The sequence below is a fragment of the Canis lupus genome, chromosome 6 (assembly GCF_011100685.1).
Source record: "Canis lupus familiaris isolate Mischka breed German Shepherd chromosome 6, alternate assembly UU_Cfam_GSD_1.0, whole genome shotgun sequence".
Taxonomy (NCBI): domain Eukaryota; kingdom Metazoa; phylum Chordata; class Mammalia; order Carnivora; family Canidae; genus Canis; species Canis lupus.
Genome location: NC_049227.1, coordinates 27,980,454 through 27,995,931, shown reverse-complemented (window position 1 = coordinate 27,995,931; position 15,478 = coordinate 27,980,454). Strand labels below are relative to the sequence as shown.

General features: G+C 47.8%; 2 long non-coding RNA genes across 5 annotated transcripts in view; one reads left to right on the top strand and one right to left on the bottom strand.

Annotated features, from left to right (window-relative positions):
- Positions 1 to 2,604: 2,604 nt before the first annotated feature.
- Positions 2,605 to 14,302, bottom strand: LOC106558918. Of its 2 annotated transcripts, none has more exons than XR_005360894.1 (4): positions 13,680 to 14,302; positions 3,795 to 3,931; positions 2,833 to 2,999; positions 2,605 to 2,714 (listed from the first exon to the last, which is right to left on the bottom strand). It is a non-coding gene; the product is annotated as an uncharacterized LOC106558918 (long non-coding RNA). The 2 variants fall into 2 exon arrangements; XR_005360895.1 differs by lacking the exon at positions 13,680 to 14,302 and adding an exon at positions 6,689 to 6,861.
- LOC102154922 overlaps positions 14,055 to 15,478 on the top strand; it is a 36,672-nt gene continuing 35,248 nt past the window's right edge. For 2 of the 3 annotated variants that reach the window (XR_005360893.1, XR_005360892.1), the window contains exon 1: positions 14,055 to 15,378. This is a non-coding gene — a long non-coding RNA (uncharacterized LOC102154922). The remainder of the gene's footprint in view (positions 15,379 to 15,478) is intronic. The other variant, XR_005360891.1, reaches the window with a different exon arrangement.

The following is a 15,478-nucleotide window of genomic DNA, read 5'->3' as shown; positions in this document are numbered from 1 at the left end:
CCGCTGGGGCAGACCTGAGGCACACCTACACCATGCCATCGGTAGCTGCCATGACCGGGATGCTGCATTACCCAGAGAAGGAGGCGGTGTGGAGTGAGCAAAACCGAGAGAAGCCAGCTCCACTTTCTTTAAGACTTGATGACAAGGCCTGGTTGAAGTCAGCTACCAGATTTGGCTTTAGCTTTTCATTAGCACAGTGACGATGACCTTATGACACAGAGGAGGGAGAAATTAATCTGGTTGTGGGCCTGCCATGTGCTAGTGCTGGGAAGCTCCTGGCCAACCCTGGAATTTGAGTGGAGCTGAGGAAGGTATGTGGCCCCTTCCTGCCCCCCCTCTCAGTGGGAGGAGGTGTTTATGCTTCATGATACAATGGTAGGATAATGGTTGGGTCATGAACATACTAACTACACTCTTGCTGTAATGTATGCCTGGGGTTGTTTAAGATGCTACCCGTTTTCATATCCTTTTGGATGAGTGAATTTTTTTCACTGTTCCACTGTGTAGATGAAAACAGCAGCCTAACTTGCATTTGGTTTTTGGAATGTGAAGATTTTATAAAATAGATGAATGCATCGGAACAGGTGGTCCCCAGGTCGGTGTAGAATCTGTGCCTCCGGAGACCGATGGCTCTCACCTCACCTGGGGAGGTGTTAGCAAGAGGAAGGATCCCGCAGCTGCTGCATTTTTACTCTGTCAGGGGCCTTTGAGCTACGAGGAAGAGGTGGCCAACACCCCTGAGTGGTCCAACTTGGGATGGGCCTCTCTTGCCTCCTTTTCATGGATAGGGTGGGAAGGAATAGGGACAAAGAACTATTTGTTTACTGCCTATAAAAATGCCTCTTTCCTTGTACACTTGCAAGAATGCCTCATCTAAGTGATGATGGATAGTCGGTTATAATGGCAAAGATCTGTTCACATATAAAGATGAGGTCTAAGACCTGGATTGGTTTGAGTGCAGGGGTCAGCAAACTATGGCCCTCAGGCCAAATCTGGTTTACCACCTGTGTTTGTAAATAAAGTGTCATGGGAACACAGCCATCCCTGTTCATTTACAGATTGTTCCTGGATTTTTTTTTTTTCCCTACAATGGTAGAGGTGAGTACAAAGACTCACCATACAAAGACTGTATGGCCTACAAAGCCTAAAATACTTATTATCTGGCCCTTTCTAGGAAAGGTTTGCTGACTTCTAGTCTAGCGGGCACTTTGTAAAGTTTGATCTTTGGGGGGGGGTCATTAATTCGTTAATTTGTTCAGCACGTATTAACTGAGCATCTAGCCTGTGCCTGGCACTCCTCTGTATGCTGGGAAATTAGGGGTGAGAAGGGGCAATCAGGCCTCCTCAGTTCTCCTGAGACATAATGCTGATGGAGGGAGGGACAATCAACAAGAAAATGAGATTTCTTGGATAATGATAAGCGTTATTTAAAAAAGTGGAACAGGTAGTGTGGTAGAGGGTGACTGGTCTCAGGGAAGGCCACTCTGAGGAGGTGACATTTCAGCTGAGTCCTGAAGAAGAGAAGCTAGTTATGCCACGATCTACAGGAAGTGCTGCCCAGGTGGAGGGGCAGTCATTGTAAAGGCCTTAAAAAGGAAATGAGCTTCATGAGTTTGAGGAACAGTAGAGAGGCCATGCCCCGGGATAGTTAAATCTTCAGAGGATGGGCAGGAGGAAGGAACTGCTAAAGAAAGCAAGAAGAAGTGGCCCCTGAGGTGGGGGAAATCCAGGGGTGGATGGTGGGTGAATGATTGGTGCTCTACCCACTTGGTGATGAATACTCATTAGTAGGAATATTGGTCATGATCAATCCACATGGACTCATATGGAGGCCATGTCAGCAACTCATGCTTGTCTTCTCTTTGGGATGAACCATATGAAACTACCATTTTTACACTCAAAAACGGTCGAATTACCAACCCACCATACATGTATACTGAGATTAAGCAAGTAAGTGGAGTGTGGATGGCAGGAGCTAGGTTTCTCACTGTTGGAGTAGAAAGTGATGGATCAGCTCCAAAGAGAGCTAGAATGATCCATGTGGGAATGGATCAGAGTTGGACACACAGTACGAACTGATGTTTACTTTCATATATATACAGATGGCTGCATGTAGAAATACTTATACCTGTGTGCAGACATACAGGTTAGTTCCCTGCTCTTTCAGCTGAGGCAGGGGGAGGTGCTAGAAGGAGTGACACTCCGGTAGTAACAACACCTAGCACCTGGATCTTCATTCTCTAATAAATACCACTCCTCTGATAAAAGGAGTGGGGGCTCCTTGGGAAAAGTCTAATTCTAGGATGGGGGTAGGAAATACATAAGATGAGCCAGGAGCATCTTGCAGGGTTAAAAAGTAGGTGCTTTCTGACCTTTTGTGCTTGGAAGTGCTAAACAAAACAACGCAGAACACCACATTGATGGGTATCTCACCAGGACACAAGAGCCAACTGAAAGAGGTCCCAATGGTCAAAGCTGGAACTGTCTGAACAACAAGATAAAGTGGCACTGGATTATAATCCAAAGTATAAAATCAGTACTATGATTCTGCATTGACATAAACAAATGATTGAATGAGCAAATAAATGGTGGAGAAGAGACAAATCTGTCTTGTAATAGAACTCCAAATTGATGTAGCTCCTCCACCCTCCAGAAGATGGAGGATAACCCTTCCTCCTCAAGTGCTTCTTGTAATGACTTCCTTCCAAACGGGACTGTGTGAAAAAGGGGGAAAAAGAGTAACTTTGTAGTGAAGAAACCTAACCCGACACAACCTCAACCAAGTGATCAAGGTCAATGTCAACAGCAGGAAGTCATCCCGAGAGTGCATACCCTTGATACGAAGTGATGTCAATGAGATGTCCTCTACGATCTTTCTTCTCAAAACACACAAGTCTCATCAAATGAAAAAAATATCAGACAAATCCCAATCTTGGGACATTCTAACAAAACACCTGGCCAGTATTCCTCAAAAGTATCAAGGTCGTCAATGTGGTATCCTGGCATAGAAAAAAAAAAAAAAAAAAGGACATTAAGTAAAAACTAAGGAAGTCTGAATAAATATGGACTTTAGTTAATAACAATACATTAATATGTGGGGCACATGGGAACTCTGTGTACTATCTTCACCATTTTCCTGAAACCATTGCAAAATGGTTTAAACATTTACTTAAAAAAAAATGTTGAGCTCTCAGCCCTAGAGCCATCTTCTTGGAAACCTCCACATCATGAGAGCCAAGTAGAGGAAAAAGCACAGGCTGAATTGAAAAAGAAGAAAGCAGAGGCAGAGGTCCAAGCAAAGCACTAGCTTGTGCACCCATGGAAGCCACAGGAGCAGAAATAAGGAAAGTCAGGGGCAGGGATGCCAGTAGAAATTGTTGGGACTGAGAGCTTACTTTCTAGAACTTGATTCAATGGATCAGAACATCCATCACCATCTGATGGCAATGATCACTTTTTTTTCCCCTAAGTCCATGCTGGGCGTGGAGCCCAATGTGGGGCTTGACGCTGAGATCAAGACCTGAGCTGAGATCAAGAGTCAGAGACTTAACCGACTAACTTAACCACTAACCAGGCCTCCTGCAAAGACCACCTTTGAGACACCCACCTTGCTCATACCAAAACAGTCCCTTATGGCCCTTAGCTCTGTACCTGTGACTTTGGGGACTAATTCCATTTTCATTTATGGCTGAATGTTAACGTGTACAATAAATCATCTCTTCTGCTGTCTTAGCTGAAGAAAAAAAAAGTTGAAAACCAGCAGTGTCATATACTTGACCTAGTACATGTCTTACCTGGTTTTGTTTGGGAGCATGAATTTGTTTTGTGCCATCTGAACTCTGATAGTTGATCCCCTCATGGCCAATGGTAAGAGACAAAATGACCCAAGTCAGGAAATGGCCCAGCATGCAGACCACACACATCGGTCTGCCTGAAAATGCCAAGAAGAAGATAGTCAGAGGTCAACAACCTATAGCCCAGGGGCCAAATCCATCTGGCTGCCAATAAAGTTTTATTGGAACACAGCCTGCTCATTCACTTATGTATTGTCTGTGGCTTCTTTTGAGTGACACTGCAGAACTGAGTAGTTACAACAGAGATCGGAGGGCCCACAAAATATTTACTATCTGTCCGGTCCTGCATAAAGGACACAGGCTCTGTCATCATCCTTAGCAGGAAGGGTGAGGAATCCCCATCTCGGGACAAGTCGGTCTTTTAACAACACAACACACAGCTGGGCAAAGCCCAAGGTTCTTTGGGACTGAAATGGATCATTAATATTGAATGTTTACAACCTTCTTGTTCCAGATGATTCAATTTAATTTCTCCTGACTGTTGTAACAGAGCTCCCACGTGCAGAGGTCGGGGCTGTATGTCTTCATTGGCTTTCTGAGGCTTGGGAGCATATTGATTCTGCGGAATGTACATTTCTCTGGAAAAAACATCTCCTGACATGACAGGAGATCACACATTGCTTGTTTCCTGTCCCTTTCATTCCCCTCTGAACATAATAAAATCATGATTCCAGCATCACTGAGGGACCCTCGCGTCTCTTGGAAGCAGGGCTCCTTTTGCTTGCTTTCTTTTTAAATCTCTTTCAAGCCAGTGAGGCAGGGTAGAAAAATTTTACTGGCGTTGGAGCCACACAGATGTGAGTGCAAATCCTGTGGCTGTTATTTCCTGGGTTGTTTGATTTTGGGTGAGCTGCCTCATGTCTCGGAGTCTTAGGCCATCCCACTGTAAAATGGGGATGATGGTTGCAGTACAGGGTGCTTCTGAGGATTTGGTGAAGCGATGCTCATAGAGCACCTGCTACAGGGCTTGCTGCACGGTACCATCCCTTCGCAGAGGGAGGACAGCTGTATGTGCTGGTGTAACTGTGCCCGTGTTTTACAATCAGCCATTGGAGTTGATTGGTCAGTGCCCATGCCATGACAGATGTTCAATATTTGAGAAATCACCCCTACGTAGAGACAACTTCTCCTCCTTTCAGAGTTTCAATTTCATTGGTCTACACTAGTGCAGACACCGGTTGGAGCCCTGCCCAGCTCCCCTTTACCTGGCCACCTTTCCCTAGCTGCTGTGAGTGCTGGCTGCTGCGAGCTCACAGCTGTCCCCTGTTCCAGAGAACTGCCCTCTCCAGATGGGAGCCACCTTACCCCAGAGGGGATGCCATGCTCCGGGGACTAACTGATAGAGCAGTAGAGGCTGCATGGTGGTGCAGTTTGTGCCCCAGAGCTCGCCGTGGGATCGCACCAAGGCAAGGCCGTACAGACCACATTTTCTCTCGGCTCTTTCCCCTTCTGCTTCTTGGGGCCTTCACTTCCCTTCTCTTGACAGCTCTCTCTTAAAAACCCACATCTGCCCAAGTCCATTTGCAGCTCTGCTTCTAGGAAATCTGGCTCTTACATCTTTCTGCCAGAACAATGGTCCATCCCTGGGGTCCTAGTGAGGAAGGGTTTGAGGGGTCATCTGCATGGAGCTGCTTTGGTGGAGTCTGCCGGTAGGCAGGGCCCCTGTGGGAGATGTGACTCAAGGGTTTTTGTCAATTATCTTTGTCCCTTGACACATGCAAAAAAAAAAAAAAAATCTGGGATCAGACTCCAGGATTTCCTCCACACCATACCATGGCCCTGTTGTCTGTTGTGCTGTCGGAAGGCTGTGAGTTTGGAAGGAGTGTATTTGTATGTGTGATATGTGGGTGCAACTATGTGTGTGCATGTATTTATGTGTGGGGCCCCGTGTGTGTGTGTGTGTGTGTGCACATGAAACTGAGCCTGTGAGCCCCACTTCTGGTCCTGTGCATCTGCCTGGGCTGGCCCAGCCTGTCTGCTGCTTTGCAACCCTCAGGTGATGGCCAGCTGGCAAAGAAGGAGGGCGCTGGGATGCCTTTTTCATTGGGACTCTTGACCATCCCCACCATATTGGGCCTCTTGGTCTTTTGGGCACAACTTGGCCTCTGCTGACTTTGAGGACCTGCCAGAGATGCCATCTGGTCTGGGAAATGTTCTCAGCCTGGGCACAGCCCACTGACCACTGCCTGCTGATCTGTGACTCCTCCATCCAGGGAAACAGCAAAGCCTGACCTGAGTGAGCACTGGGATGGGGCCACGTCTTGGGAGAGGCTGCTTTGTGGTCAACCAGTTTCTGGACCTGGTGCTGCCAATAAGGTGCAGAGGAGATTGTGTCAATTACTGGCCACTGGCTCCATTCTAAGACTGACTAGGAGAGAGCTAGCCTCTCTTTGGGTTTGCCCAGTCTGGACCACTTCCTCTTGGGGAATGGGTGGGGGAAGACATTAACGTTTGGAGCAGTGTTGTATTACTCAGCACTCATGTTTGCAAGGGTTAGAAACCCAGCTTGACCTAACTTAGGCAAATGTCTCCAAACTCGAAGGGAGGGTAGGATGTTGTACTTCTAGATGGAACACTTGAACCAACGACTGAGCTCCTTCTTTATTTTAGGCACAGAACTAAGAAGTTTATAGTTTTTTCTCATTTGATTCTCACACTGGTGAGGGAACTGAGTTTCAGAGTAGTAAAGTGACCTCCCAAGGTCATAGAAATCATCATAAGTGGTGCCACTGACCCCAAAGCCTGAGCTATTAGCCACCAAGCATTGTATCAGGGTATTAGTTAAGGTTGGCTAAACTGCTGTAACAAATAGACCCAAACTGAATGGCACACACCCAACAGAAGTTTCTTTCTGACTTGTGTTACAGGTCAAGATGGTCCCAGGTGAATGGAGAGGGCTTGGCCTGTGTTACAAAAAGTTGTTCAGGGGACAAGCTCACAGAGTTGTGCCATCTCCAATATGTGGCTTCTGAGATCACCTTGGAGACACAGCATGGTGGAGTACACGTGGTGGAATTTTATGGACCAGAACAGGAAGTGGCACATTGGTTCTATTCCCTTTCCTCTGTCTTGAACTCAGTTGTGTGGCCCCACCTAGATGCAAGGGTTTCTGGGAAATCTGATTAGCTGTGTACCCAAGAGAAAGGGAAGGACCATATCTGATGGGCAGCCTATAGTCTCTGCCACACAGAATAAGTATTACCACCATTTCTTGCTCTCTTCTAGTCCTTGTTCATAAGTAGTTTTTGTACTCAGAGCCATAACATATATTCTAGTTTTATTTCTTTCATTTATCATAATCCTTTTTCTGTGTGGCTCCGTTGACTTTCCTAATGACCGTGGTTATGGTCTGTGTACACCAATTGTTGGACAGTTAACTTGTTCTAGGTTTTTTCAGATAATAAAACAGTAAACACTTTTATGCAGAAAACCTTTGGCACTATTGAATTATTTTTTTTTAATTCCCAGGAGTGAGGATACCAAGTCGAATGAGTGAGCATTTTTATGGCTTTTGACACTGATCACCTTATTGCTCTCCATAGGGCTCATAGGCATCTACAATGATACCTGCAGTGCTGCCAGCACTGGGTGCGGCAGTTTTTTCTCATTTAGTTGCTGTGAAATGGTTCTTTAGTTTATTATGATTGCCTTTTCTAGGTCTCAGCCACTGGGCAGGAAGTGTTGGTGTGTGTGTATTTGGCCTAAGTCATACCTGCTGTAATTTTAGCCTTTTCTTTTACCTTTGGGAGTGACAAAACTATTTATTCAGTCAACAAAAACTTAGGGAATACCTAAGTCCAGGCCCTGGGCATGTGGTGAATCAAAAAAAAGACAAAGACCTCATCCTCATGGGACTTTATATTCTGGTGGGAAGACAGACATTGGTAAAGTAACACAGAGATAAATGAAACCATTTTAGTTAGTGAGAAGCGCCAAGAGGAAAACAGGACTGGGTGATGGGATAGAGACTGGGGCTATCCCAAAATGGGAGTGGTATTCAGAGGAGGCCTTTCTGAGAAAGTAGAATTCAAACCTGAGCCCTATGTGATGAGAAGGAGCCAGCCATCTAAAGAGCAGAGGGAAGAACATTCCAGGACAGCACATGCAGAGGCCCCAGGGTAGGAATAAGAACGGGGAGGTGGTCAAGAAATAGCAGTTGGGACAATCTGGTGGGCATGAATGAGGGAGTAGTAAGAGACAGGACCAGTGACCTCAACAAGGATGAATCACCTATGACTTTGCAGATGGAATAGAGAATTGACACATTTTCTAATGGCCCCTGAAAACTGCTGGAGGACTGTAAGCCAGGGAGGAAAATGATCTGATTGCCATTTCAGAAGGATGGCTGTGGGCAGAAAGGCCTGCAGGGCAGATATTGGAAAACTTGTCTGCAAAAGGCCAGATCAAAAATACTTTAGGCCTCATGCCCCACGTATGGTCTCTATGGCAACTACTCAGCTCTGCCATTGTGGTGGGGAATTAGCCCTAGATGGTCTATACATGAACAGATGTGGTTTTTTTTTTTCCAAAATAAACATGTATTTTCAAAAACAGGTGGCTGGCCAGATTTGATCTAAGGGCCATAGTTGGCTGATCTCTGCTGTAGGGGATTAAGAACCCAGGCAGGGAGACCAGCCTGGAGGCCACTGGATTAAACCAGAGGAGACACGTGATGGCGGCTTGGACCAGAGTGATGGAGGCGGAAATGCAGAGGAGATGATATGGGATGTGTTGCGGAGGCTGAATTGACATAAACTGCTCTGCCTGGGGAACCCTTCTGTTTTTCATAGATGACTCTGGAGAAGAGTCAGGAAAGTATGGAGAGGTTTAACATTACAGCCTTTGACGGGGGCTAATCAGTTGCTTGAAACGTGGTCACTCCATCACTGAAGACCAAGTAACTAGTCTGAGTCAAGCTAAGGGGTGACAAGGATTTGACTTCAGTCACAGCCATGATGCTATGCCACCTCCCAGCTCTGGAGCGGACTCCCACCCTGTCCAACCTGTGGCTGATCCTCGGGGTTGTCTCTAGGCTGTCTGCCAGCAGGTGTGCAGCCTCAGTGTGACTTGGGGGCCACATGGCCCTAAGCCCCACTACTTTCTGGTGGTGTAACCTTGGGTAGGTCACCCTTAGCTCTGGGCCTGTTTCCTTAACTATAAACCAGAGTCAGCAGAGAGTCCTACCTCTGGTGTTGGGAGGACCAGGTCATCCCCAGCCCTAGGACTCACTCACAAATGGCAGGCAGCTCTTGATACTAAAAATTCTTCTTGTTGATGTTTCTTTCAAAGATGGCACCCCCTCAGAGCCTACTGCTCCATCTTGCCGTCTCATATTTTTAAAGGTCTTTCTGTGACTTTGGAACATCTCTGTTGTGTCTGATCCATTAGGTGTCAGTTTTTACTGTTAACTCAGTTCAGCTTTATTTCCCAGCTTGGGTTGGGGGTGGAGGAGTCTTCTTCCTTCTTGAGGGTTTGAGCGGTCCTGGAGCAGAGCCTGGTTTTTTGTTCAACACTGCATGCCCAGCCCCCAACGCATTGCCAGGCACATAGGGGCTGAAGGTAAGATCCTCAAATCTTTGAAAAATCCCCAAAGGAAGCCCTCATGAGCCCAGTAACCATTGTATTCTATCCCTCCCCAGCACCTAGTCCAGTTCCCGGCACGCAGTAGGGCCTCAGTAAATGTAGATGGAACTGTTTGAGCTACATTCACATTAACACTTAGGAGAAGCTTGTTTGCTCGGAGCTTGGGATCTTTGCTTTTTCTTTTCTGTGCCCCACAGCATTCAGGCATGGGGTGGGCTAGGGCTCCAGGGCTAACTGGGGTTGGCAGGCCAGCGATGGCTCCTGGCCCCTTGGGAGCCTGTGTGACATGTGGACTCTCAGGTCCTGCCCCAGACCTACTGAGTGATTGGAATCTCTGTGGGGTGGGGCCCAGGAAGCTTCCTGGTCATTCTCATGCACAGGAAAATTTGAGCCTTGCCTTCATTTCTCAGCGTGGGGGAAGTCACGGATCCCTGTCAGAGATAGAACCCTGCATGTGATGCTTCATTGGTCTGACCCAGGCCAGCATTTATCATGTAATAGTCTCCCTTTTGGTGAGTGGCTTTGACAAAAGGAGCCATTGCTTAAGTTGGTCGGGGACCAGGCACTTCATCTGCTGTATGTGTCCGATCCAGCAGCTTGCTCATTCTTCAAGTGCCTTCCTCCAGCGCCGAGTCCATCCATTGCCTTGGACACAGTGAAATGACTTCTCCTTAACAGGCAGTTGGCTGCTTAAATCCCATCTGGGCCTGGTGATGTTGGACTCTTCAAAGGCTGGTCCTTTGTGGAGGAGTGGTGAGCTCCCCATCATAGGAGTTGTGCAAGGAGAGGCTGGACAATCCCCGAGCAGGGATGCTATCAGGAAGAGCCTGGCATTCAACTTGAGGTCAGACTGGATGATTCTGAAAGTCCCTCTCAGTATTAATGCATAGCTCTGACTCTCTCTTTTTAGCAGCAGCTTCTCCTTTCTCTTCCCCAATGCTTGTTCATCACCACCATCTATGCCCAGCCTCAGGCTGAGAAGAAATAAGGATAAACAATACCCACCATGGTAGAATGTAAAGACCATGGATTTGGGGTCATGCCCTACCGTGTTGAAGTATCCCAGGTGTCCTCTCAATAGCTGTGCGACTCGGGTGTGTGTAGCAGACACTCCTGTTGCCTTACCCACATCCCTCCAGTTTAGCCGTGTGCTGAAGTAGGCTAGCATTAGCTCCCAAGAATCAACTGGTAAATTTTCAGGAATTTTGCGAACATTTTCAGGAACATTGCAAGCCAACTGACATCACATTGGTGGCTTGAGATTGGCCATCCTGGGAGTATTTATACCACAGGAATCAGCAAACATTACAAATCCAGGCTCCTCCTCCTCCCCAATCTGGAGAACCAGTTGTTAAACACTGACCACCACACGACTGCTCTAGCCTTGCTACATCAGTAAGCGTTGGTCAACTTCCAGTTACTGGTATATCTGCCTCTCCTTGTCTGAGGGCTTTCTGCAAAGCCGTGGAATGCTACTCCATCCTCGCAGAGGGCAGGATGGCAGTATCTGGGAATTAATGTTCCTGAGAGCATCCCCCAGCCAGTGACTGACAGGTGTGTAAATACCTGGCTCCCTTGCCTCGTGGCTGGGAGGACTCTGAGATGTGTGTCTCTCACTGACATACAGTGTTTTCCAACACGATTAAGCTGCAGAGCCTACAACCAGAGGTGTCTTGAGAACAGGCTTTAGTTAGCTGCCTCTCTTCCCTGGGTCACGTCCCTGCTTCCCTATAGGTATCTTCTGCACCTCCCAAATCAACTACTTGTAGTTGAATCCTTGCCCCATGTCTGCTTCTGGGGAAGCCCCCAACTAAGAGTGCATATGATTTAACCTCTCTGGGCTTCGGTTTCCTAATTTAGACCTGGGGTATTGATGATCGACTCACAGGCAGGGGTGAAGGTTAACTCAGCACAGGGGAAGTGTGAAGCTTGAGCAGAAATTGGTCTACTTTCAAGTGCTTAGAACAGCGCCTGGGGTGTGCCCAGGAAGCATGATTGATAGTGCCTGGTACATAGGAAGCCCTCAGTAAGGGGTCTGTTAGCATCCCCTATGGCTCATCTGACTGGTTGCAGCTCCTTCACTTACACGTGACCAAACCTACCCAAAGCATGCTGAAGCAAAGCTAGATCAAAGTGGCTCATGGAATGGAAGGAGTTGCTGTATGCACCAGAGACTAGGGACTCAGTGACACCAAGATGCTTTATAAATCTGTCCATCTTTCCTCTGTTGGAGTTCACAGGTCTTCGTGACTTGGGCTTATGTTAACCTACCACAGACAGGCTCCTCTCATGGATGAGAATGAATGAGAAAAAAACCTTTGTGGCACTAAGCTGCTGACATCTGGGGATTTATCCAACACTGCCCCATAGTCACTCTATCCCGACCAATCTAGAACTTTCCCTATGTTATCTATAGTTCTCTTAACTGCCGTACAAGGCGGACATTCCTAGGTCTACTTATCAGGTGGGAAAACAAGTTCAGAGAGGTTGAAGAACTGGCCCAAGATCACCCAAGCTGGCAAGTGGCAATGCCATGATTCAAACCCACTTCTGCTCAATGTCATGGAGCTTGCTTTCTTGCCCCACAAGCCCTGGTCGGGGCGGGGGGGGGGGCGGTGTCTTAAGATGTAAATCAGGATTGAGGAAGTGGGGTTGGAAGGCAGCAGAACTAACACATAGGATGATTTGGAAGTCAATGTCAATTTAGCTCACCTCCTGCCAAACTGCAACTGTGAAACATAACAGATTACATGATGGGTCCTGCGTTCATTTGGGGTGTTTTCAGATGAGCAGTTCTGGAGTGTTTGCTAAACACTTTGGATGTGTCTTCAAAGACCTCCTTCATATTTCATGCAGGCAGACAGAGCAGGATGATCATGCATGCTAATGCCCCTTCCTGGGAGTCCGGGAGGATGGTTCTCCTTAGATCCTCATTAACGGGGCATGTACACTTCTGAAGGAATGATGGCCAGCATCTGGACTGGATGTCAGAAGGACCACAGCTGGGAGGGCCTCACTTCTCAACTAACTTTTTCCCAGTGAAGCTTCCTTGCTTGCATGCTTCCCTTGCTCTAGGGATGAAATAAATGCTAGTGTTCCCAGCACATCTCCTTTTTCATGATAATGGCTTTTACCCTTTCTCATCCCTGACACTTTGACCCCCTAGTGGGTTCCTACCTCCATCTGCCATTGACTGATCTGACACCAAAGTCCTGAAACTATAGCGCTCTGCCCCCCCCCCCCCCACCGCAGGTGACTGGCCCGGAGGTTGGCACATGACTCACGCTGGGGCAATCAGAACCCTTCTTGGGATTCTGACCTTGGAAATAGAGTGTCAGTCAGTCCTCTGTAGAGGAGGCTGGGAGTCATGAGGCTGGGAGTTGTAGGGAGCCTCATCTCCTGCCAACAGGACAGAAGCCCCTCCCCTCTAAGAAGAAAAAAAATGACAGTAGTAGAGCTGAAGAGTAGGTACTGTTGAAATTCACATGTTGGATTTCAATTATACCCGTACTTCTGCTTTCCTGGTTACTTTCCCTTTGATTATAGTCTAGTGGTGATGGGCGCAGCCTCTGCAGCCAGACAACGCAGGTTCAAATCCTGGCTTGCAGACTAGGTGTGTGACAGCTGTTGTTTGTCGTCTGTAAAACCGCATCAATGGGAATACCTACCTTATAGGGTGATTTGTGAGGAAGAAAAGAGATACAAGCAAAGTGCTTAGAATAGCACCTGGGAGGTAATACATGCTTCATAAATGTCTTTTCTTCTTTCCCCTCTCTCTCCTAATAATAATAGTGACAATAATAATAACAATATTGATGTTATTATTTTAACATCTCAGCTCAGGCCCGGGTCTCAGGGTGGTAAGTTCAAGCCCCATGTTGGACTCCACGCTGGGCGTGCAGCCCCACCTAAACAGAAGATTCTTCACTATCCTACCAGCGAGTTGTGCTTCTATCACCGGCAACAAAAAAGCATTGAGACACTCTCCAAAGATGAGAGTCCTTTGAAAGAATTTGCTGGGGCTGATGCTGGAGCCGGTATAATGTTATTATGTCTCATCGAAGCAACAGTACTGTGTTATTTTATCTAATAATAATCTAATAACGTACTACCACTAATACTATTATATCGGTAATAACCAATGTTACATCTAATAATAACAGTAACCATTAAGGTGGTAATAGTAATAATTAATAATAGTAATGATTACTAATAAGAGTAATAATTCGGTATCCTACCTACCTAATTACAGATTCTTCCGTATGGAGCTTCTATCCCTTGCAACAACAAAAAAACCATCGAGGGCGGGCACTTGGTTGGATGAGCACTGGGTGTTATGCTATATGTTTGCAAATTGAACTCCAATAAAAAAAAAATTAAAACAAAAAAACAAACAAAACAAAACAAAACAAAACAAAACAAAACAAAACAAAACAACATCGAGAGCCTCCGGAGAGAGGAGTCTTTCAGAAGTCGGTGGGGTTGGTACTGGTAGCAAGTCGGTCACTCATTGGCTGCGGGTTCTGACAGTCAAATACGCTCCACCAATGGCCCGAGGGCGGACGGCATCCTTTTGGGCCGGAAGTGAGCCCCGGGGCCCGGAAACAGGAAGAGGCGGGGCTTCTGCCTGAGCGGTGGGCGGAAGATGGCTTCCTGTGGGCAGGCGAAGGTGGAGCTGCGGCTGAGCCTCGCGCGCGCTTTGGACCCAAAGCTCTGGCGGTTTCCACAGTGAAGTTTGGAAGTGGCCCCTGAAGGCGAGGCGAAGCAGAAGGACGAGGCAGGCCACTCCAGAGGGATAGGTGGCGGTTTTAAAAGGCGACGGAACCTACTGAGGAGGCTTGGCCTGGGCAGCTGCGGCCCGGCGCCTTCGGAGTTTGCGCAGAAGCCTGGGGGCGGGGCGTTTGGTCACGTGCTCGCCCCACGTGGTACCCGCAGCACGATGCCCTTGCCAGGCTGCATCCTCCGAAGGGCAGGAAGAGTGGGTGGAGGGCACCCCCGGGACCCGGGACGGCTGAGCAGTCTGCCGTTAGGCCCGGCCGGCTGTCTCGGCTTCTCCGTGGCCTCGAGCAACAAGCTGGAGCCAGAGGATGAGAAGCGAGCCCGCTGCAGGGCCGAGCTGGCCAGATGAAGAGAAGAGGCCGGCGGGCACTGAAGGCTGCACTCCTGGAGGCTTTGCTCCATATCCTTCCATTTTCTTTTCTTTTTTTTTTTTTTTTCTCCTCTTCTTCCCTCCTGGCTGGAGGCCTCTCCTCTTGTTTCACACCTGGGGTCGCCAGGAGCCACCATGTGGGAGCAGTGCTATGTGCTTCCACCACGTGGAAGCAGTAGTATTTATAAGTTCAGTTGCATTTATAGCTCACGTGGCTGTACCGGGGAGGGGAGCGGAGCCAAAACGATGAGAAGCAGATTCCCACCTTGTTGTTTGGGCTCTGGAAGCCTGCTGCTGTCCCTGAACGTAGCTCTGCACCTGGACTGCTGAACACACGGTAAACAGTGACCCCCGCCCTCGGCTGAACTGATTCTAGTTGCGTTTCTCTTTGTGATGCAAAGAGAAGAGACCCTGGTCTATACTACCTCCAGAAGAAGCAGGCAAGAGCCAGCTGGATTTAAGGATCTGGGGCAATCCATTCGAAGCTTAAAAGGAAAAGAAAACCGCAGGGCTGCAGACTCTGAGCACACCTCCTGGACAGCCCCCACCTGAACCGAGGAAGAGTGTGGGCGGCCAAGCTGCAGTCAGCAGTCTGCATAGAGAGCAGGACTAGCCCAGGTGGGGAAGGAGGGACCGCAGACTGACAGTCAGGAATGGCAGTGGCATAAATCAAGGCTTGAGGATGGGTAGCTGTGTTTCCTTGGAGGAGGAAAGCGCAGTGCTTGATGGATGAGAAGGGCTCCGCTTGAGTCTGAGGAACCCTGATCATTCTGCAGTGCTTCGTTTTACGTGGTGAGGTTCTTGTTGAAAGAATGGTAGAAGGGAGAAGTTAAGAAGATGAAGTTTTATTTTCCGGTTTCTGTATATGCAAGAGTTTCATTTGTTGAGCCCC